Source organism: Gallus gallus, chromosome 18, assembly GCF_016699485.2.
Source record: "Gallus gallus isolate bGalGal1 chromosome 18, bGalGal1.mat.broiler.GRCg7b, whole genome shotgun sequence".
Lineage (NCBI taxonomy): Eukaryota > Metazoa > Chordata > Aves > Galliformes > Phasianidae > Gallus > Gallus gallus.
Window position 1 is genome coordinate 8,719,483 of NC_052549.1, and position 23,021 is coordinate 8,742,503.

General features: G+C 45.3%; 2 long non-coding RNA genes across 6 annotated transcripts in view; one reads left to right on the forward strand and one right to left on the reverse strand.

Annotated features, from left to right (window-relative positions):
* The window catches only part of LOC107052241, a 78,188-nt gene that overhangs the window by 17,657 nt on the left and 37,510 nt on the right, over window positions 1–23,021 (reverse strand). For 2 of the 5 annotated variants that reach the window (XR_005840723.2, XR_005840721.2), the window contains 2 exons: window positions 14,575–16,112; window positions 4,480–9,641 (listed from right to left, as the gene is read on the reverse strand). This is a non-coding gene — a long non-coding RNA (uncharacterized LOC107052241). The remainder of the gene's footprint in view (window positions 1–4,479; window positions 9,642–14,574; window positions 16,113–23,021) is intronic. The other 3 variants (XR_006931765.1, XR_005840724.2, XR_005840722.2) reach the window with 3 other exon arrangements.
* Window positions 1,478–10,949, forward strand: LOC101751010. Its single transcript, XR_213360.5, has 3 exons — window positions 1,478–1,620; window positions 3,409–3,531; window positions 8,596–10,949. It is a non-coding gene; the product is annotated as an uncharacterized LOC101751010 (long non-coding RNA).

The following is a 23,021-nucleotide window of genomic DNA, read 5'->3' on the forward strand; positions in this document are numbered from 1 at the left end:
ACCACAGGGTATCTTGCTTAGCACAGATGTAATTTGTTAATGGGTAATGTAAGCATGATTGACTGCAGATGTCGCAGCAGATTTAAGCATTGGGTCCGCATCAGAATTCCTTTAAGTTTGCTAATATAGTAAACTGATTGATTAATTAAGTTGCAGACCATCTGACTTCCAGCTTTTGTGGCAGTTTCTGTTGGAATTATCAAGTCACTTGACAGTGAGTAGGGAGAGAAATATGCAAGATGCCATGCATACCACGGGCAGCAGATTAATTTTTTGAACAGGAAAACAAACATTTCACGTCTGATTGAGAAATGTCTTGTTTGGAGATCACTGCAGTATAATTCAATGCAGGAAAAGCCAAAAACACAGCTGCCACCTCCTTGCTCCACTGCTCACGACAGTTGGAAGACTGGGGCTGGGGGGCAAGGCAGGCCGGGTTTTTGGAAGAATTCACCAGGCTTGAGGTCAACTGTGTAGTACCAGAGACTGGAGCCAGATCCTCAGTCATGTTCAGCCTCCTTCGATGGAAAGGAGGAAAAAAAAGAAAGCAACCCTGCAAATACTCCTTCAGCACAGGTGCTTCTATTGCAATGCTGAGAGCACCTGGGATCATTGCTGGTGCTGCTGGGGAGCTCTGCCCACATCCTGCCTGCTGCAAAATGCCATTCACCAGCGGGCTGCTGGCAGGGCAGCAGCTTGTTTAAATAAAGATATTTGCTCAGAGGAAGCTTATTAATTCTCACTCAGTGTCAGCAGCAGCAGAGAAACAGCGTGACGGAGAAGTTCAAACGCTGGGGAAATGCAGTCAACCTATAAACAGGAAGTGGGAAAAAAAAAGCCCAGATCGCAAGGCATGTCCTGCCCTTCATCACTGCAGGCTCAGCTGCCCCTGCACTGCTGTTTTCCTCACTAGAAGCTCTGGTAGCTCGTCCTTGGCTGAGCTTCCTATTCCTAGCAGCACCCAATTCACAGATAACAGCACCTCTGCCTGCAGAACATCTTCCACCCCCAGCTCGCTGCTATAGAAAAGCTGGTTTGGTGCCACCAGCCTGCAGAGCTGCTCATTGGGGTGGTGGCATGCCGAACTGTGTGCGTGCATGTAGGGAAGTGTAGTGCTTAGTGCTGGAACAAGCCTTGTGCCTGCTCCCTGTGCCATCCCAGGGGTGATGGACCCCATCCTGCTCCCACTTATTGCCCAAAGAAAGCATTGTTGTCCCCCTGGCACTGTGATGCAAAGTTCACGTTCTCTTCTGGTTGGATTCCTGAGAGTCTGTGGGACATTGTGCAGCGACCTTTTTTTTTTAGGAACGGCTGCACTGAATTCAGCCCTGTGCAAGTGCTGAGATTTTAGAAGAGCCGGGTGCATCCTGACAGAAAGACACAAGCTGAGCTAATAAGAACTGCAGCAGATTTTGCATGCACGTTGCAAACTGTGTCCCGAAAGGAGCAGGATGGGGTGGAAGAGGCAGCGGCCACTGGCAGAGGAACGCAGGGCTGAGTCACGGCCGCATCGTGCCAGCACTGCCTGCCCGCTGCCTGCAGTGCCTGGGAGAGTTCTCCGTGTTTCTCTCTCTTCCCTTTCTGCACAGGAATCGTTACTCACTCTGCACACAATGCCAGGTATGTTTTATTGTAAAACGGGCAAGGACAGGGAGCGACTGGGCATGGGAATGCAATTGATTGGAACTCTGGATTTCCTACATGACTTCAAATTATAACAATCCCAGATATTAAGATTTTGGCACCGGGACCAGTTTGGAGGATAATTATGTGCTATGATCTAATTTTTGGGATCTGCATGTAGTGCCAAATCTCTACAGCTTTCCTGTCTCCCTCGAGAGCAGCTCAAGCTACGGGTTCCTTAACTCTTCACCCTCCAGCCACTTCTTATTCTCTTTTTCCCACCTCTAAGATCTTTGGGAAAGCCTCTCTCCAAATGTAGAATTCAGGCTCTGTAGTCCTTATCAACATAATCCATGGGAAAAAAGGAAAGCAAAAGGGCTGGCAGAATGGGCATCTTTTGAATTTAATGCACTCTTCAAGGAGTTGGACTCAATGATCCTTATGGGTCCCTTCTAGCTTAGGATATTCTGTGATTCTGTGAATTCTGTAAGATAAATAACTGATGCCAGCATTGAGGTTTGTGTATATACACACACACAAAACACTCCAACTTTATCACTATTGACTGAAGACCCTCTTTCCTAAGCACTTATAAGAAAAGAACGTAGCTTTGAGCTTGGGTGGATTGCCATGTGCCAGGGCTGATGTCCTCTGAGAATGAAACCTGAGAGATGAGAAGTGGGGTTCCCTCGGGGTGAGGACACCTCTCTGGCCTCCTCCACATGGCTGTGTTCCTTGGTTCCAGCAGCTCCCTTCCTGCCCAGCGCCCTGCCCCAGATTTTCTCCATCAGGCACAGAGCACAGCCCTGGAATAGTTGTTATTGCCACCCTGCATCGTATAGCAGCTGTGATCAATTCAGCCTGGCTGTGCTCAGGGAGTGATTTACTCTCCTCCACTATCTCTTTTCAGTTAAAGTTGCCCTGGATATTATCTCTGCTGTGATTCACTCCTTTGCACCAACTTAATTCTCCTGAAAGACTGTTTCACTTTTTGTGACTAATTGGAGGCTCTGTGCTTAACTGTGACTCTGAGCCTCGACAGCAGCTGAGCGACAAGGGCATGGGAGCCACTGCTCTCAGCTGCCTGTGATGCCAACAGGAGCAGTGAGTAATGCTGCTGGGACACTGAGATGTGCAGAAAATATGCACCTGGATCCTCATGGAAGGGAAATCAGATATAGAGCCTCTGGGTTGTTTTCCTCCTGCTATTCAGAAAGGGCTGGCACTGCTATAATGCCCTCACATTTCAGTTTTTGCCCTGCATTGTACAGGACAGCCCCATTGTGGGATCACGGAAGCTGATTATTTTATATTGGAACTAATGGTTGTAAATGTCTACAGGAATCAGAAGTGATGTGTAAATGGTTCATGAACAAAGAGGAGCTGTAACAGCGTGGAGGGACTGCAGATGCTCTGTGAGCCATTCAGTAATGCTCCAGTTTCAAACACACAGAGCAAGCAGCTCTGCCTTCTTTCTCCATAAAGGCAGGGTATAGGCTGTGCTTTTCAAAATGTGGGGCAGCACTGATCTCTGCTCTCTGGTGGCAATGATGGGACCTGAGGGAATGGCGTGGAGCTGCGTAGGGAGGTCTCAGGTTGGCTACTGGGAAAGGGCTCTTCAGAGGGAGGGCAGTAGGTGTGGAACAGGTCAGTGGTCACGGCACTGAGCTGCTGGAGCTCAGGAAGCTTTTGGACACTGCTCTCAGATAGGGTCTGAGCTTTGGCTGGTTCTGTATGGAGCCAGGGGTTGGACTTTGTGATCCTTATGGCTCCCTTTCCACTCAGGGTATTCTATGTCTCTGTGATGGCAGCAGAGTGCAGCCCTAGGGCTTGACCCCAGCCTCAGCCTTTGCTTGGGGACAGTTAGCATGGAGACAGCACCTGCCTGCATAGCCTGAGCTTGCTTGGGTAAGTTTATCCTCATTTCCTGATAAAGCAAACCATCCCCCCCTCAGGCTTGCTGCTGGAAAAGAAATCAATCAAACACTAAAAACACGTTAAAATAAACAACACGCACCAAGAATCTGTTTTCCCTTGTTTCCCTTCATCGGAAGTCAGCAGGGCTTTGATGTGGGGATGCACATTTGATGCCAGCGCTGCTGACTGACAGCCCAGCTCTGAGGAAGGGTTGGAGTTCACACAAACACTCCCACGTTCACAAACTTCTCCACAAAGAGCATCCAAGAGCCCAGAATTGCCTAAATCTGCAAATCCCAGTGCCCGAGGGCTCATAGGAACAGGCTCCCGCAGGCACCTGCTGCAGCGGCCCCTGTGCAATTGCTGTGTTTTTCCACTTTGGTTCCTGCTCTGGCTGTAGATTAAAAGGCGTGGTGTGAAGAAACGAAGCAGAGCCTCTCCCTAAGGCCTGGTGGATGCCTGGGGGAAGGCTGGTTTGCAGGGAATTGAGCCAAACCTTTGTGAAAACTCAGCTGAGCAAAAAAGCCCAGGAGCACACGGGGGCTTTGGCAGAGATGGAGGCAACGGGGGATTTAAAGCTTGGGGTCTCCTGAGAGCCACTCCCAGGAAACATCACAGTACTCCACAGCAGCATTCAAAGCAGTGAGAAGAAAGCTCTTCTGTCTTGGCTGGGCACTTGGGGCTGCACCAACCTGGGGTTTGCCTTCTCTCCCTACAGAGAAATACCCTGAGGGTTAATAGGGGGCCACATGGTTCAGCACTGCTGAAAGCTCTCCTCCAACTGACAACACTTTGTCCACCCAAAGCTGTTTAAACCGGGAGCGTTTTTGCCCTTGGAGCTTCAGGAATCCTTCGCCCAGCCCTGATTGCCCACCTCCAGGGTCTGCAGATGACCAAGTCCTCCAAACCCTCAGAAAACAGAAAAAAATACAAAGATACCTTAACCTGAGGCAAGTGGGACTCTGCACGTTTGGGTGGCACCTTTCTTATTACGAGAGAAGAATTCGTGCCCGTTTCAGAGGCTGGAATCAACCCTGCTTCTGGCCCAGTGACTTTTCAAACAACATCCACTTGTCCCAAGCTGTTGCTTGACCACAGGGATGGTTTTTGTTGACACCAGATGGTTTTCATCTAACACGGCATTTTTGTTCTGCAATAATAACATTGCCAGTTGTGAATGAATTAAATTGTCACAGCCCTCACTTTCCCACCAATTATAGTGAATTATGAACAACTCTTGAATGAGAGAATCTCCCCTATAGTTCTTGATGCTAGAAGATATATTTGCCTGGTGCCAGCCCTATATCATCTGGCTGATTTATAGAACCATAACTTATGGCATTAGAGGCGATCTTTTTGTCAGAGCTTTCCCTCAAAGTGGTTTCTTTTTTCTTTGAAATCACATGGAAAATGAAGATGATAGATTTTTCCCTCCATATATTTTCCTCCCTTTAATAACAATTTGAAGCTGCCTGGAGGCCTTTTAGTCTGCATCCTCACCGTACATTAACTCAGAAACACACCACTCAAAACACATTTCTCCTAAGTTGAAATAGACTTTACATTTCCTAAAATACTGATCATCCTCTGTCCTTGCAGGGACTGAATATGACACTCAGGACTTAATGCATTCAGGCATAGAGTAACTTTTCCCTATGGAAAGCCAACCCCTGGAAATAGATTTTATAATAAAAGCAGTTTACCACTGTGTTATCAGCAGAAATCACCTTGCAATGAATGCTGCTGTTGCTAAAACTTTTTTTTGTCTGATTTCTTTGGGATGCAGGAAAACCTCTATAATATTGACTTTTTGAATAGAAAAGACACAATCCTTAAAAGCATCATGGTATAAATGATGAGAAATGTTAAGACTAATCTTGTATTAAGACTGTGGAAATATGGGAATCAATGCCTCCTCCTCTGGAGGTGCAGGTTTCTCATCTGTCTGATGGAACTTACGGGGTTTCATAGAATGGCCTGGGTTGAAAAGGACCACAATGATCATCCAGTTTCAACCCCCTGCTGTGTGCAGGGTCACCAAACACCAGACCAGTCTGCCCAGAGCCACATCCAGCCTGGCCTTGAATGCCCTCAGGGATGGGGCATCCACAGCCTCCTTGGGCAACCTGTTTCAGTGTTTCATCACCCTCTGTTTTTCCATGGTTGATCTGAATTCGGAAGAATATATTAGCAGGACAAACTCTTCTACACTTATCAGAACCTAAGGCAGAGTTGCAGTTTTCCCCAGAACAAATCTCTGCTTGAAATTGTTGACAAGATTAAAGAAGAAAAGCACTCTTGTATTTCCAAAGTTATTCTGGGATTGAAAAAAAATCTAAGAGATTTAGAGATTTTTAAAATGCTCTCTGAAGAAAACACATCCTTTGGCTTCCTCTTCTAAAGGCCGCTAATCTACCAGAATAGATGGCTATGTGAAATTTTGCTCCTGTTGGGCTGGAGTTCAGCTAGAGTTTGTTTTCAAAGCTATTTTTTTTTCTGGTGATATCTAATAAAATGAAAACCTGACAGTAAAGATACCTCTGCCTGGCCCACCTGCAAATGATATCATGGAATTTCTCTGTTCTTCAAACGCTGCTCAGCCAAACATCTCATTAGAGAGGAGGGAGGGAAGTGTTTGTTGTGAAATAAAAGAGAGAATATTTAATAGGTCAGGCTCACAGAAAAGCCTCCAGACAGGCTGGGCCAGTCAGGGTCAGTTCAGTCTCCTGGGACACAAGGCATTACTAATATTTTCCATGGGCTAAGTACAAGAGAGAATTTGCTCTGGGTGTTCCTCCAGTACCTGTGCAGCCTACAATGATTTTTTCTTTTGAAATCTTGTTATTGCTGTTGGAGCCCTTTGGATTGGGTTACAAAAAGTCAGTGGCATTTTGCTTCTATTCTTCAGTTTATTCTATTCTCTGGATCTCATTTTCCTTGACCCCAAAGTCACCTCTTTGCTCAACCTTCCCCTATATGATGTCCCATCAGGTGATGCTCACTGTCAACAGTGCATTGCTGCACTCCTGGGCATGCAACATTCTTGCTTTGCTCCTGTGCAGTTCCCAGCTCCTCCCAGCATGTCCCACTGGCAGATGATGCAGGCAGCACCCACACTCTGCACCTGATGGGATGGGGCTCACTGGAACATTACATCCCCATGCTATAAATGGGGTCCTGGAGCCTCAATTACTCTTGGACAGATGCCTTTCAGCCACTTTATGCTTCTCAGGCTTGCATTTTCCTGCCATCTGCAGATGATTATTGCAAAGCTCAGAGACCACCAGCACCTGAGCAGCCCAGTCCAGTTACCCCAGTAGGTTAATTTGATTTGGTGTGCTGGGAGGGGAGGAGCTGGTGTCATTCATCTCATGAACAAAAGGTGCTCAACTCTGGTTTGGTTGAATGGCACAGTAACCTCAGACTAATATTATGAACTGGTCCTCAGCAGCACGCCAAAAACCCAGCCCTTTAGTGAGAGGAAAAGAAAGGAATAAAGCACTCGAGAATCCAATGTCTTTGGTGCTAATTTTAGGCATGCGTGCTGGCATGTGGAGCTTTTTTTCATCCACTCAAACCTGGTGCATTGCCACAGAGTCAGATTTACAGACTATTGCTGTCCCAGATAGCATTTCATGTGCAGGAAGTGAGGGGAAAAGCACTGGGTCCCTCATCTCTGAGGGGTTTGAGCTGAGTTATGCAAACAAAGTTACGTTAGCAGTAGAGTTATTTACAGATTGGCTCACTGAAGCCTTAGTGACAGATTTAAGTGAATTAATTGTATGACTTTCATTTACTGTCTTCCCTTCTTCCCCCCTCCAGCTATTACATGTAATCACAGGAAATCTTAGTGCATCACATCTTCAAAAAGACATAATGAAAAGCAATAGCAAAGATATTCATTCCTTCCTTCTTGATTATTTGCCTTGGCTGCGGAGGTGGGGTGTGGATGGGCTGTTCCCCACAGCCCCCCACAGTGGGCACCTGCACACTCAGTGCAGACAAGGTCTGGCAGCCCTGCAGCAATTACTTCTTGCTTCCTTGGCCTCTGAAACCACTTTAATGATTATGTGAGACACCCAGGTAAGCAGCCTGAATGGGAGCTTTTATCTCTTAAGCATTAAAGGAGGAATGTAAGCATAGGGTCTCTGTATGGCAAACAGGTATACAGATTGGAAGGTAAATAGGTACAGGACCAGAGAGATTATCGCATTTACAAAGGAGTAATGAAATAAAGAGCTTACCCTTGTCCTGGGCTTAAAGAAGGGCTCCAAGAAGGGTGATCTCCAGATAGAGAGCCTTCCTCCTTGGGAGTCAGCCCTTAAATGGGGTCTTGGAGAATTGAGTTCACCTGTGCCCCTGCGGCTGACTCAGCACTCGCCTCAGGTGGTCAATCAGAGGTTCAGGCTGTGATTCAACAATTCCTATACAGACTCATAAAATTCTATATTTGCTGGGACCCAAAAGGCACAAGCATCATTCTGAGCCAATAGAATCATGGTTCCTGGACACCTCCAGGGATGGTGACTCCACCAGCTCTCTGGACAGCCTGTACCATCATTAACTCAGGAAGAGGAAAGACATAACCATGCCTGCAAACACCTCCAAAAATGACAGGATTGAAGACAGAGCTTCGGTGGACAAAGGGGGAACAAAACAATGGCTAGGCACTGACACAAGCACTGACACAGCACCATCAAGCCCACCTTACGGCCCATGAGGCCACAGGCCAACTTTATACCACTGCCATGAGAGTTTCTCTGCAGTTTAGAAACAAGAAAAAAAAAAAAAAAACACTGCTAGATTGGTTGCCTTCAAAGAAAGAAATTTGCTTTTTAAGTGAAAAAAAGTTTCCACTGGAACCTGGGCAGAAAGTCAGAATCAAAAAGATATAATTTGAGACGCAGTCCCAAATGAGGACTTACATTACTGAACCTTTTTTTCTTTTCTAAATGATCCTTCTTTTACACACTGTCAGGAAAACTTCTTGAATAAATAAATACTGCTCAAAGTTAAATTGTTATGAAAAAAAATCCTCTTTTTTTTTCTTAACAGAGGGAAGTCAATGGTAACGGCCTTCTCTATGAAAGGAACACTAAGTTTACCTGTGAAGGAGGTATTCCCACCTACGCCAAATGCATGACTGGAGAGAATTTCAAGGCGTGGGCATAGATGCATGTAACAGAGACTTGATTTAAATAAAAATTGAGTCCAAATTACTCATCTGCTTTAAGGACTTTAGTTGTACACATGTGAACGTCACTGCCCAGCATGGTTCATCACAGCTTCCCCTGCTTTTAACACCATACAGGTCACACTGAAACCCAGTGATATCACTGTTCCAAAATCCCCTTTATCCTCATGGTGAATATGAACACAGTGTTTTAAACACCTTTGTTAATCCCTGCTGGAGAATAACAAATCATTCGTTTGATTAAACTTTATCTCTCAGACTTGGACAGACATGGCTGCAACATGAAATGCCCCAAGTGATAAGAGAGCTGAGCGGAGCAGGTCACACTAACTCTGTGTTGAAACACAGATTTAGATGTTATACTGATCTTCAGGTGAAGGCTGAGTTATTGGAAGTGATGCAGGCCCTACTTCTCTGATTGGCACAAGGACTGATAAACATTTCAGGTAGCCCAGGAAGAGTTGATGAGCCCAGCTGGAAGTTTTGGCTGATCCCTAGGAAAGGCTCAGCAGCACCAACACGAGCTCTGGAAAACAATCCCCTTCTCCCAAGACAATATCTGGGATATGGAAATAAATAAATGGAACCCTGCCTTATATTTCCTTAGAAAACAGGGTTAGAGAGCTCAAGGATCCTCTGTGGGGACCTGAGCTTCCCCCAGCACTGCAGTGCTGGAGCTGGATGAGCCCCACCATCTTTAATCAGATCACTGGAAATATACAGATGCTGATCCGAACCCAAATGGAAATCTTACATTAGGACAGAATATGGTGTAGGTGTTTTGGAAGCGTGGATGTGTTCAGTGAAACACTCTCCCTCTGCGGATGCTAACCTCGCTCGGACTTGTTTGTTCTGCAGCACCTTCCTTGCTCTGTATGGTTACAATTTAGCTTGCATTTTTTTTAACCTAAAAAAAAAAAAAAGAAAAGGGGTAAAGTGAGAAAACAGAGGGTGGGGGGGAGAGTGAAAAAAAAAAAAAAAGAGATTTTTAAATCAACTGTCATTTCTGGCAAGGCTGAGGATCCCGGCAAGGTATTTGTTTATTATCAGGTATTTCCTCAGGATCAAATCCAGAGGAGAGAAGTCTGGTACTAGTTAAAGTCTGTTTAAAATCCTTCTTGAAAAGAGATTTATGCGAGGAAATTACCTAACCTCAGGACAGAGGCTTAGTCAGAGGCAGCGTGGTTCAGCCGCTCGCAGTGCGCGGCTTTTTTTAGCCCCACTGAAGGCACCCAGTGAGAACAGCGGCAGATTTTCGCTCACATAACGGGATCAAAGCTCCCAATTGTTTCGAAGGAAATGACCCAGCGGGAGGAGCGTGGTGGGCACTGCTGTTTGCTCCCAGCCTCCAAACGGCTCTGCGGATGGATCTGGGCACGCGGGGTATCTTGCGTGGTGGTCTCACTGCTGGTTCCCTTCTTTGGTGGGACAGCATCCCCCCAAATCCCCTTTATTCCAGCTGAGGCTGTATAAAGAAGCCCACGCCTCTGGTCCTTGGCCACTTTTCTCTTTGTAATAGGAAGGTGACACGCAGCACTGATGCAGTGGCAGGAGGGGACAGCAGGAGGGCAGCCCCAGTGGGCCCCAAGCGGCCACTGTGAGGGTGCTGGGGAGTGAATGTGCATGGGTGAAGCAGTGGATTTAAGATACAGGGGAAGGGAAACGTGATCCATCTCAGCAAACAGCAGCAGAGGGTGTGTGTAATGACCAAGACAGGCACTGAATTTAAAGCACAAAGGATGGAAAAACCTATTAGTTCATCCCTGCCACTTCCCTGCCAGCAGCAGTCGGATGCATTTCATTGTCTCAGTGATGGGACTTCCACTGTTTCTTTGGGAAAAAAGTTCCCATCCGCAGCCTACTTCAGGGATGCTTCACCCCACGGTCAGGACAAGCCACTGCAAAGCACGTGGTCAGGGTTGAGACGAGGTTTTGAAGGCAAAACACCGACTGAGCAGGTTGATGTATTATTTTTCAAGGTCACCACTAAAATATCTGGCAGGCTTATCCCCCGTCTGGGAAATTTTACTGTACTTGCAGAAAACAACCAATATTTTTTATTCTGGTGCCCAACTCTTAGCTGTCTGTGTTGGTTTAACTTCACTGACCCTAAAACACAAACCTAGAGTAGTGCAGTGTTGAACCAGTTCCCTATATGGATATGAATTATGTGTGTAATACTGTAAATTATTGTGAAACAAACATCCAGCAAGCATCCTGTATGGAAAGTCTTTCTTCTTTCATCTTCATTGATCATTGACGTATCTGCTGACAGAGTGTGGTTATGCCGGCAGCCTATGATCACTCTGAAATGTCTCAGAAATATGTCTCCATGCAGTTAAGGTTTTCCGCTGCTAAGAAATATCTTAATGCTAAAGGTTTGTTTACAAGGGGTGGCTGTTTCCACTTGCTGGCGCGTTAAAGAAGTTGTTTTTTCCAACCACTAAGTAGATCTAAACATTAAGAGTTTCTTAAGTTGGGTTTCCAGCTCCTTGACTGCTATAAATGTTAACTTTTGTTGGTTTAGAACAAAGCAAAGCAAAAGAAGTCACTGCTTTCACTTCTCCTCATGTATGGAAACAACATATATGTGTATTTTTTAGGTTATTTCTAAAACAGTCCTTGTGCTTTGGATCATGCAGCATGGGTGGATGAGGTGGGGAGAAGTGGCTGGGAGAGACCTGTGTAGGGTGCTGAAGCTGGTGTTGGGTGCTTTGGGGTCCGCAAAGCTGTGGGATATGAGCTCAGCTTTGGGATGCTCTCATCAATCCTCTCACAATTGTCCTGAGTGTTAATATCACTTTTCTGTACAAGAAAAAAAAAGCTTTTGATAAACTGAGCTTCAAGATAAACTGGGGGCTGAGGTGTTGGGTAACTGAGCAGAGGACGGTGACCCCAACCTTCAGCCCACTTAGCCACCCCTGCCACATGCCCTAGAGCATCTCAAAGGGTCTTGGTACCACCACACTGGGCTGGAGTGTAAAAATATCACCAAGGTGGGGATTGCCACTGTCACCTCTTCCCAAGGGGTGGGTGGTGGGGCTGGAAATGACTGGATGCACTGAAAACACAACCAAAATTGTTGATTGGTGAAAATGGTTGCTGTACCATCATAGATTTCCAGTTAGATCACTGGAAATGAATGATCAATAGTAAAATAATTGCCGTTTTGGGATGGAAAACCCAGTGTCTGGAAAACACGACTGTAGTAGAAAAACACAGCTTCAGTCAGCTGCAAGCAATGCCACAAACTACTCCAGCAGCCAAACATGCCCACTGGTACTACAGAATAGATTCTTATTCATACCCAGGTTCTATTTACTATAACATTTTTCCAATCTCTGTAAAATTAAGGAAGTTCTGGTGATGGTGGGAATTAACTCATGGCTTGAGCTCCCTGAACCTCCGTTGAACTCTGCATGGCTGGAACTCATTGTGGCTGCAATATCTGAACGATTAAACTCGAGCCGGGCCAGACGGGCTGCTAAGTGTTGGGAGATGCCTTTCCTCATCCAGGAAGTGAGAGCCACTTTCTGAGGGCTTCACCTGGGGCTCGTGTTACAATAAATCTGCTGCAAGAACTCACAGCAGTAGATCAAAACCCCACAACAGTGCACACCCAGCGCTCCGTCCCACTCCCATCCTGGGCTGGGTCTGTATGCACCAACACTGGGTGGTCTGCTGATGCATAGATGCCACATCAGCAATTATCTGGAAAACTTGAGATTTTTTTTCCTTTCTGGTGTATCCTTGCTTCCTTTATGGAAAGTTCGGGAGCTGGAAGCTGTCTGTGAATTGATCTGAAGTCGCAAAACTCCTTTAAAGGAGGTAGAGGGCATGCTGAAGGTGGCCAACACATTCCAATTCAAACACCACTTTAAATTTCTTTGCATTAAGTACATTATTCTTATTAAAAATGGCACATATCAGAACATCAGAAATGTTTCGAGTACTTGAGGGTGGCTCAGAAGAGGAATCACATTGCTTCTGTCTCTGACATCCAGAGGAAGAAGAAAGTCATGGGCTGTCAAACACACAGTGTGGTCGAAATATCAAAATTAAGTGATTTTTTAACAGAAAATCTGAAAGCAAAAACATGTTTTGCTTCTCAGTTGTTGCTATTACTTTTAGTGAAAAAATTGCATAGAAGTTTTCTTGATTAAAAGAAAAGCTACTCGTATCTCCAAGACGTTTCAAGTGGAAATTGCAGATACACTCTCACGTTAGCCAAAAATGTAAAAAGCATTTCACTACTATAAAGCAATAAATATCTGTCATTCTTCTCTGCAGTCATTTCTCTGTTTCCCTTACTACACTGCTCATTCAAATGCAATGACATCCAAGTTTCCTATCATCAGAGTTTGTTCTGGTCCATCTCATTTCCCTCTTTCATCACTGAGCGATCTTCATCTATTTTGTAACTCTTTGATTGCTCACAACTGCCAGAGGAAACACCATGCATGCAAGTGAGAAGCACTAGGAGGAATACAACAGCATGAAACAGCCTCTTCCTCCAATAATTCTCCTGATGCAGGGCAGCCCAAAGGCAGTTTGATGCATGACTTGCACTCCTGTTGGTTTAATTCCCTGTCTGAGCAGGAACAAGACCACCAGCACAGCCTCTCCTGCTCCGTGTAGCAAAGCACAATGCACGGAAGCTAGAGAAAGTTTATCGCTAGCCCCTCAAGTAGGGATGGTCACAAGGAGACAACACATGTTACAACACTGCCTTATAGATGGCACATTTCAGAAATGGGAACAGGATATGTTTTTCCCATGGTTTGGGAACAATGTGAATACTTTCTCACACACTGCTGGTGAAGTATTTTGACACACCTGTGCGTTTCAAGAGCTCAGTTGAACTCTAAGGTCACCTAGTCAGCTGTTAAGAACTCTTTTCCTCTCTAAGAACATGGATGGATTACATGGAAATATGGTTTAGTTTTCTATTTGTACTGGTTCACAGATCAGGATGTTGCAGTTTTCTGCTTGCAAGTGAAAGACAAGCAAGAGCGCCTCCAAGATGTTCACACAGTTCCCTTCTTTATTTTTAACCATACTGAATAGGGAAAATCTGTTTACATGCTACAGAGGATGTTTTACTACTGTTACTTCCTACAGAAATGTCCTCAGACTTCAAGTGCTGGCAGAGACAAACTGCTGCCCACATCTCCTCCCAGGAGAGAGAGGATGAATATTGCCCCTCTGAGCACCTTCAGGCCAGTAACCACCTCCTCCAGCTCTGAACAAACCATTGCTGCTTCAGGGCATCTGCACCTTGTTATCCCAGATGGCAATTTGGGTTGGGCTGCACAGTGATGTGGAGGAGCCTCAGTTCCTGGGCACCTCCAGCCCATGGGCTCCTGCAGGGAACCATGCACTTGTTCAACACAACTGACTTCTAGAAGATCAGTGCATTTATAGAATTATAGAATCATTAAGGTTGGAAAAGACCTTTAAGATCCCCAAGCCCAACCTCAACCCATCCCCACCATGCCCACTGACCTCATCCCTCAGAGCCACTTCTCCACAGTTCTTGAATACCTCCAGGGATGGCGACTCCACCACCTCCCTGGGCAGCTGTGCCACTGCATCAACACGTTTTCTGAGAAGAACTTTTTCCTAATATCCAACCTGAACTTCCCCTGGGGCAACACAAGGCCATCACCTCCACTCCTATCACTGTTACCTGGGAGCAGAGGCCAACCCCAACCTTGCTCCAATCTCCTTTCAGGGAGTCGTAAGGAGTGATAAGGTCTTCCTTGAGCCTCCTCTTCTCCAGAGCCAAACCTTTAATTCATCTGAGACCTCTTTGTATAATGAGTTTGGCTTAAACTCACCTGGGGCCATGGGATGGAGAGCAGGGCTGTGCAAGGTGGATCCTGCATCAGCTCTTGTTTGGAAGGCAAACAATAGGGGGGGTTGGTTGGTTTTACTTATGTCTAGATGGTCCCACACCCAACACCTCACTCAGCACTGCTAGAAGTCTATATTTAGAGGCCATCATATTTAAGCATCCTGATTCAGGCCAAATTTTCCGATGCGCTGAGCACCAGCAGCTCTGGCTGCATTAGTGCAGTTGCCTTGCCCAGGTACGACAGCAAAGCCCCTGAAAGAGAGCAGTTCTGGAGGTGTTTTTCTAAGCTGTAAAACAGGATGGCTGCAGTAAATTGAAAGTTTACAGGTTTCCATCCCCACAAAAACAGTTAAACAGGGCACAAAAAGCCAGAGAACTGTGATATTTTCCCCATAAATGTTCTTTAAAAATGTTTTCAATGACCATTTGGCACTGGAATATAATTTCCATCAAAACCTGTTGAGGGACAAGAACAGTTTCCCTCCTTTCCTTCCACAACCAGGGAAGAATAATTAATCTCTGCAAAGACTATAAGGAATTTTCCAGATTAGAAACCCAGCTAAAATCAATACCTGGCCTCACGTGTGCACACACACGTGCACGGCCGTCTTGCACGCTGCTGCCTCTGAGAGCTGCCCCACTGCAGCCCATGCAGAGCGTCGGGAGAACTCAAATGAAAAAACCACACGAGGCAGCATCACGCACAGCCGCCCGAGCTACCTGTATTTTATAACATCCACTCTGTTTCCAATTTCATCAGCTTGGCAAACGCTCTCCTGGTGGAAATAATTGAGGCCTGAAAGTCAAAAGCAATGGAGGAAATATCTAAGCTATGAAATGTCAAGGCGCTTTCCAGAAGGGTTCCAATCTCCAACCACATCAAGAAGGGTGTCTGAAAAGACAATCAGGCCTTTGGTCAATTAAGCCTCTCCTTTTTTTTCTTTTTCTTTTGCTTGGGAATGCAGTGCCAGAGGAATGCCCAGCCCCACAGGGTGCTTATCCTCCCCAGCCCTGCAGCCCTTGTTTTTCAGCTTCAGGTTCTGTTTTTCCTCCTGAAATATTTGTATATTACATAGACCTCCATTCTGATTATTCAAAGCAAGCAGTTTAGGATCTGGCTGTTTCCATTTTATTTTTGCCTTGGGAAGGTAAAACCTTTGACACTTCTGAATGGAACCCAAGGAAGCAAAGCCTGAGCTAAAAATAAATACTCTATCCCCAATTAACTCCTACTAAAAACACATTTCAACTCACCTGAGAGTGTTGAGCCTCCTGCACAGGGGAATTGATTTCACATGAATGTCAGTCACATCTACTGCCCAGCAGATCTTCACATTCTATGGTTAAGGCTCAGAGAAGAGCCACTGAATGCAAGCTGCGATGCATCACAAGAAGATGTCCTACGTACAGCCTGACACAGCAGTGCCATCCTCTTGTTCCTCTATATACCAACAGCTGCTCCCCTTGGAGAGGCATGGTAGCATGATAGCACGTCTTTTTGGGTGCATGAGACCTTTTAACCTTTAGGAAACAGAGGAAAGAAGGATGAATGTATTCCTTAACTTACCAAAAAACAAACAAACAAACACACACAAAAAAAAAAATCCACCAAAAACCTAAAAAAGATTCAGCTTTATTTTCCCAGGGGAGTTTAACTATATTAGTTTACATCCTGTGGTATGAACAAGTAAACAGTTCTTAACCAATTTCAGACTTGCTGCTGTTTGGGCTGGCATAACATCACTTCACAAGGCTCCACTGAGGCCGGGGCTCCCTGTTTCTGTTCCATGCACCCTTTTCTGCAGCCTTCCTTCTGCTCTGCTCTGCTCTGCTCTCCTCTCCTCTTCCCTTCACATTCCCCACTTCCTTCTGCTGGCCCCTGCTCCTTTTCTCAGCCTTTTATCTCTCCCTCCACCCCACACATCTTTCTCAGTTGCCAAATTACCTCTTGCCCCACCTGCTCCAACAAGGGGCTAGCCTTTATAGAATTAATGTGGACTAGGAATAAGAGAAGCCCACAGAACCCTGCAGGCTCTGGGTTCATCCCTCCCCATCTCTGCTGGCTCCTGTGATGTTGTCCCAATGTGATTGCTCACACATCATAAAATCATTAAAGTTGGAGAAGACCTCCAAGATCCCCAAGCCCAACCCACCCACACCATGCCCACTGACCATGTCCCTCAGTGCCACATTTCCACAGCTCTTATGGCCGTGGAAATGGCCGAGGAGAACACTATCAGTTGTGCTGTTTATCAGCCTGCAGACCCCTGAGGAACCTTGACGACATTGCTCTTCACTGCACTGGGCTCCAAGTTTGCTCACTGCTGCATCCTTCCAGCCTCCAGCCCAGGCTCTGCAAGCATCTCTACAAAACCACATGCTGAATGCATGCCCTGACAGGTGCAGAGAGCATCGACCCTTGATTTCTTTGCTCAAATAAAGCCAGAAAGGAAAAAAGTAATCTCAGAGGCTGAGATTGGTTGGAAATCACTGTTTATCCCCTTGAACTCCCTGCAAAGGATACAATAGAACAATAGGCTCACAGAGCTTGGAGAGTCGAAGCCCTGAGGTCACCTACGCAGCCTCCCAGCTGGAGCAGCATTGTTCCCTGATGGGAATTTCTGCAGTGACCATGTGTTTCCTATCACTGTTACCCTGTTTCTCCCTCCCCCAGTCCTTCCTCCTCTTTGTTACTCCCACAGAGGCTGTGGTTTGTTCATTAAACCTTCACACCAGCCACTGAGGGAGGCGGGTATTGGGAGCCCTTATCTTACAGATAGGAAAACTGATGAGGAAAGAATGAGAGTGACCTTGTGAAAGCCACCATGGGGCAAAGTCAACGGCAGCCCTTGGAGCAGGGCAGCCCATAGCAGAGACCTGGGCACAAGGCTGAGGAGTGCAGCCCTGGTGCTTCTTTATGTTTATCAGCATCCAGATATGCTTGAGCTAAGGAGATATAGTAAGGGGTAACAGTTACTGGCTTACTTGAATGACACAAACTTGCCTACCATCCCTTTGGGATGTGAGTTAGGATCTTTGCAAGGGTAAGGACATTTCATGATGGGAGGGAAGCATCGGCCAGGCTGCTGATGTGGGAGGTGCTCATATCAATACAGTGATGGGCCTGCTGTTCCTGCAGGTACAGGAGACAGAGGTCTTTAAGAGAAAACTTTGATCATTCATAGAATTTCTGACACCACTGTAAGAAGAAGTATATATATGTGTATATATATGTCCATATACACACCCTCAAATATATGGTATGACACGATAGGATATAATTAGTATAGTATAGTGCAGTATAATGGCTTTTGCAGGATTCAAAGGGTGATGTTGTTCCAGTTGTCTGAGCTGGCGGCTTCCAGTTTGTGGCCGTGTGGTTGGCTGTGAACTTGACTAATAAAAATGGAGAAAACTTTTTTTCTTTTTTCCTTCTATTTTTTGTTCTTCCTGACCCTAGTCAGTGCCATAAATACCTGTGTGGAGCAGAGGGTTTATAAATAACACGGTAGTATCCACTGATGGTGGAGTAGTGTTAAGTCTGACCGGCAGGAGCCAGGCTGGAGCAACTGCGAGGGGAATATGCAGCCAGTAACAATTTGTGAGGCCAAAGCCATTCAGGAAGCCCGACACCAGGCAAAACTGGGCAAAAAGATACCCATCTGCCATGGGATACGTTTCTGAAATGGAAATATCTTAAGCCAATATTGCCCCTCTGAGATAACACTGAAATTCCATATGAATTTATGATGTAGCCGACAGTGAGCTTGACTAACGTGGTGTGCCTGGACATCTGGCCCAGTCCAATAATAACACAAAAGAGAATTTCATACATTTTCTTTGCTGATCCTGAGACTTTGGACTCGGTTTTTGGAACTTTATTGTTGAACACTTGTCCACAAATTGTCAGATTCTCAAATGAATTTGTTATTCAAAGTTGTTCATAAATTTTCTCAGCAGCAGCTCTTGGTATGCAAGACCTTTGCAGCTCAAGTGCCACTCATTGCTTATTCACTTCATGCAGTAATATTCTGGTTCCTTTACTGGAGAGCCTGTGTTACGTTCTTTCCAAAGTATTCAAAAATTATGAGTCAATACCCAAAACTCTCCAGATTGGCTTCAAAATATTATTATTTTTAGGAAAAAAAACACCAGATTTGGTGCTTTTTATTTGCTTTCTTAATTTTGAGTCTGTAGGGTTCACATTTTCAGTCCAGTTTGGAAGCCAACCTTCAAAATAAAGTGAGCTGCTGTTCCCACATAAATTCAGTGCTTTGAAAGTCAGCAATGAAAGCTTTCCTGAGAAGAGCAAAACTCCTGAAGCTCAGTTTTCGATGGATTCTTTGATGTCTAATACAAGCTGGACCCTTTGATGTCTAATAGGAGTGTGAGCGCCTGCTGATGCTCCTCCTGCAGCTGGGACTTTTCCTCATGCTTCCCTTCCCTTCCACTTTGGTTCTTTGGGTTTTCCAGATGCAGAGCTCACCCAGAGCAGACCCTTCAGCAGAGGTGGTGATAGCATCTTGCTGGCTGCCTATCTCCAATGCAAGTGGCTGACTAACAGCTGTTGTTGCAGTCAGAGTAATGGCAGCAGTACCCAAATTGCTCTGGTTCACTTCAAAATAAACTATTTCCAGGAAAGGAGTTTTGGTATTTTAAGCTGAGTGGGAAGATAATCCCTATCTCAGCTATGGTTCAGCACAACAGCGTCAGCTCTAAGCTGAACACAAGCACACCAGCCTCCTCCCTGCGTACATCAGACATCCCTGCCCTCCTGAAGAACAGAAGGAATTGAAAAATTGAGTGGTTTAGGGGGTGGAAGTCAAATTTTCCTCTTGAAAAATGAATGGTTCTTACCAGGCTGTCTTGTGAGGATACTTAGGTCTGGAGACAGCAAACGTAAGGACTCAGCTCCGTTGAGAATAACTGGGATTTTGGTCCCACCATCTCTGCACGCTGAGGGCACTGCCAGCAAACCTGAAAGCATCCTATAATCCCATGCCACACAGCATGTAAGCAGATGGAAATGGCAGGAGCTTGAAGGACACTGTTCTCCCTATAAGGGGAGATGCAGACCCCCAATGCTGCTGCTCCTTTTTGCTTCAGTGAATTATTTCTTCTTCCTGCCCTCATTTGTTTCAATCCTCCTGGTGATTAGTGCAGGTTTCAGTCTCTGGCTCACACTGCTCTGCATTTTGAAATCCTGGTGTAGGTGAAGTATCATCTAGCTGAAGGCAGGAGTGCATTTAATGACACAGAGTTCTGCATCACATCCCACTGCTAGGCAAGATCTGATCTAGATACATGTATCCCTCCTCCTCCTCCGTTTTTTCAACTCTAAACCGCCTCCCTTAACACAGCTCTTCTTTTTTCTCCAAGCATTTTCATGGAAAATCATGAGTGTATCTTTCAGATAAGATGTCATTCCTCTTCCAACTCCTCTCATTCCTTCTTTCCCTACTTTTCCAGTCCTTCTCCCTCTCTTTGTATTTTTCCATTAACAGAGAAAGGAGAGACCAGAAACAGCAACCACAATTTTGACGCTCACTGCTCAAATCTCAGATCATTTTCTTTTTGCTTTGCTTTACAGTGTAAAAATTTTCCAACCTCTTGAGCAAGTTTAATCTCACAAAAGAAAATGGTGCTGAGATTACACATAGGCATTCACAAGCCATACCAGACGCAGCAGCATGCATCTGAAGAGTTGCCTTTTTTAAGGCTCAAAGCAAATTCCATTTTACTTCACGGATTAAAGCAGATGGGAAATCATTTGAGCCTTCTGTATATGTCAAGCCTCTCCAGTAAGGTAAATGTTTTTCCTACAAATAATGCCTTGCATGTTTGATCAACTTTGTAACCACAATATCTATAAGACCCTCAAATGTTAAACAACGCAGCAGCCAGCTATATTTACCAGCCAGGAGATTTAAAAGCCATTCTTGACGTCAAGCTGTGAAGATCAAATATTCTAACTTGATGGCTGCCAATACGGCTCCCAACAATTGTCAAGGTCCAAAACCCATTGTACTTGTTTTTGTTTTTGTTTTTTGGCATCCGAAACCAGTCTTTCATTCAGACCACTTATGTTCTTAAATAAATAAGTTTCTAGGCCAACTCACTGATGGATGTTAGTCTAGCTATATTTTAAACCTAATGGTGGTATCGGCTTCTATTAGGCCATGAACTGGATTTTAGGGAATCTGAGTTGTGCAGTACAGTATGAAGTTAGTGACTTTTCCAGAAAGTCTTTGCTATTGCTAGCGCAGAGGCCCAAATTAGGAGATTTAGCTTTATTCTTCTTCATGCTGTCTTTTCTCCTTAGGCCTACCTGTACCACCATCTGTGCAGATGCCTCAAATAGCGTTAGCCCATGTAATATCCCTCCCTCTTTCTTCCATATTTGATACTCCTTCCCTCAAAGAGACAAGAGAACAAACACTGCTCCATCCACGTCTCCTCAAGTGTGTGTCCTGGTTGTGAGCACATAGCAAACGTCCCAGGTTTCTGAGCAGCTTTAAAACAAGCTGGGTTAGATTTGTACTGAGGATGGAGTACTTTCCCCTTTGCAGGCTATAGAACACAGGGCCAGACTCTGATATCATTGCTCAAGCTTAATGATAATAGCATCAATAAGGGAGGATGCTTCTGGAGTAAATGACTATTAAGGGAGAACAAGTGTGCTAGCCTGAGCATCTCCACCCGCTGCACTCAGCAAGAACATTAAAGTCTGACTCTGACACCTCTGGGACAAACACTGCAACCTTTCCATATACTGATAACCAATAAAGGCCTTCGTGAGATTACAGCTGGGAGCAATTATTACTCATAATGGATATGGATTGCTGAGTCAGACCTCAAGATAATCTGAAATGCCAGCGCATTGTTTAAAAGGCAATAAACTTCATTTGCATTTACTCAGCTCTGACAGAATTTATGGCAAGGACCTCCTTTGAGGAATTTCTGTTTCTTTCTTTCTTTTCAGCTGTTTTAGGAGGAAATCTTTTTCTCCCAGATGCATAGGAGGCCACATTCCCACCCCCTTGGGCTGGTAGAGATGCATTACCAGTGCCCTCAGCATCACCCCTGATCTCTGAAGGAGCTGTGTTCCCTCTGGACCACATGTCCAGCAATGTGTTTAACTAGTTAATAAACCCATGGAATACTTAAAGAATGTTCTGAATTATACTTTACAAATGAAGAGCAGGGAGAAAGGATAGAAGAAGAAAGCTTGCGCTGACCACACTGCTCAGGTTTGGGAGTGAGAGAAAGAAGTACCTGGCTAAGTCACCTTCTGGGTAATCCAGACACCACAGTGCTCTGAAGCATCTGCCCTGCCCAAAATTTATTCTCTCAGTCTGATGCTGTTCAGCTTTTACACCTCAGTTCAAGTCTGAGCTGGATGCCCATCATTTGGTGCTTGTTGTGTGTCCAGGAACACAGGATGTATTGCAAGGTACAGAGGCATGGGCTGCAGCTAGCATCCTCTGCTGCAGCCCCGAAGTACAAATTAGCTGGTCTGGTATTTGATCACGGGCTGTTCTGAAAGCAGTTTTTCATTCTGCACTTTGATTTTCCACAGCTGTTGCCAAGACAGAGTCCTCTCCAGGACCCCCTCCCACCCCATCCCAGGCCATCCAATCCCCTGGTTCTCCATCCTTGCTTTTTGCTTTTTATTTCCCAGATCTAACCTTGGCTCCTTCTGCCCCTTCCTTTCCACACTGGCTTTTGTGGCCTGCCTGCGAACTTGCCTGTGTTCTGTATGTATGCCTATGAAATCTCTTCCCTCTGGCATGATGCTGTCCCAGTGTCCTCTCACTGGTTCTGAGTTTTTTTAATATAGAGCTGTTTTGCCTTATTCCTGGGCACTGGACTGTGATGCAAAAGGCTTCGAATTAATGAAATATCTATAGCAGCTGACTTTAAATTAGCCTTGAAAAAAAAGAAACTCTAAGTTCTGCTTGTTCTGATTAGCTCAATTACCTGCCAGTACAGGCTTCTTCATTATATTTCCTAATTCTTTGCCCAATCTATTATTAAATGTCTGAAGGAATTGCTTTCCTCTGTTTTCATTGAGGAAATAACTCTGGTGCCTAATAGCTCTCCCTGGCAGGAAACCTCTCCTTAAAATCATCTTTTTGCACCTCCTCCCTTCACCCAGACTACACCAAACAATTCCCGTCTGTCCTTAAGGAATATATGTCTTCACATTTTCATAGGCAATTATTATTTTTCCACTTTCCCAAGTAGCTGGCCACAAAGTAGCTACATTTAGAAGATCTCTCTCTCAGACGCTTCGAGAATATTGCCTCATCTTCTGCAGAGTAAGTGGCAGAGGTAGGAACACATCCAGCTTCTCATGAAGCTCTGAAAGCTTCCATCCAACCCAGTGAAGTGGCACTTTGGGCTCAATCAACCCTTGATGATATAGGA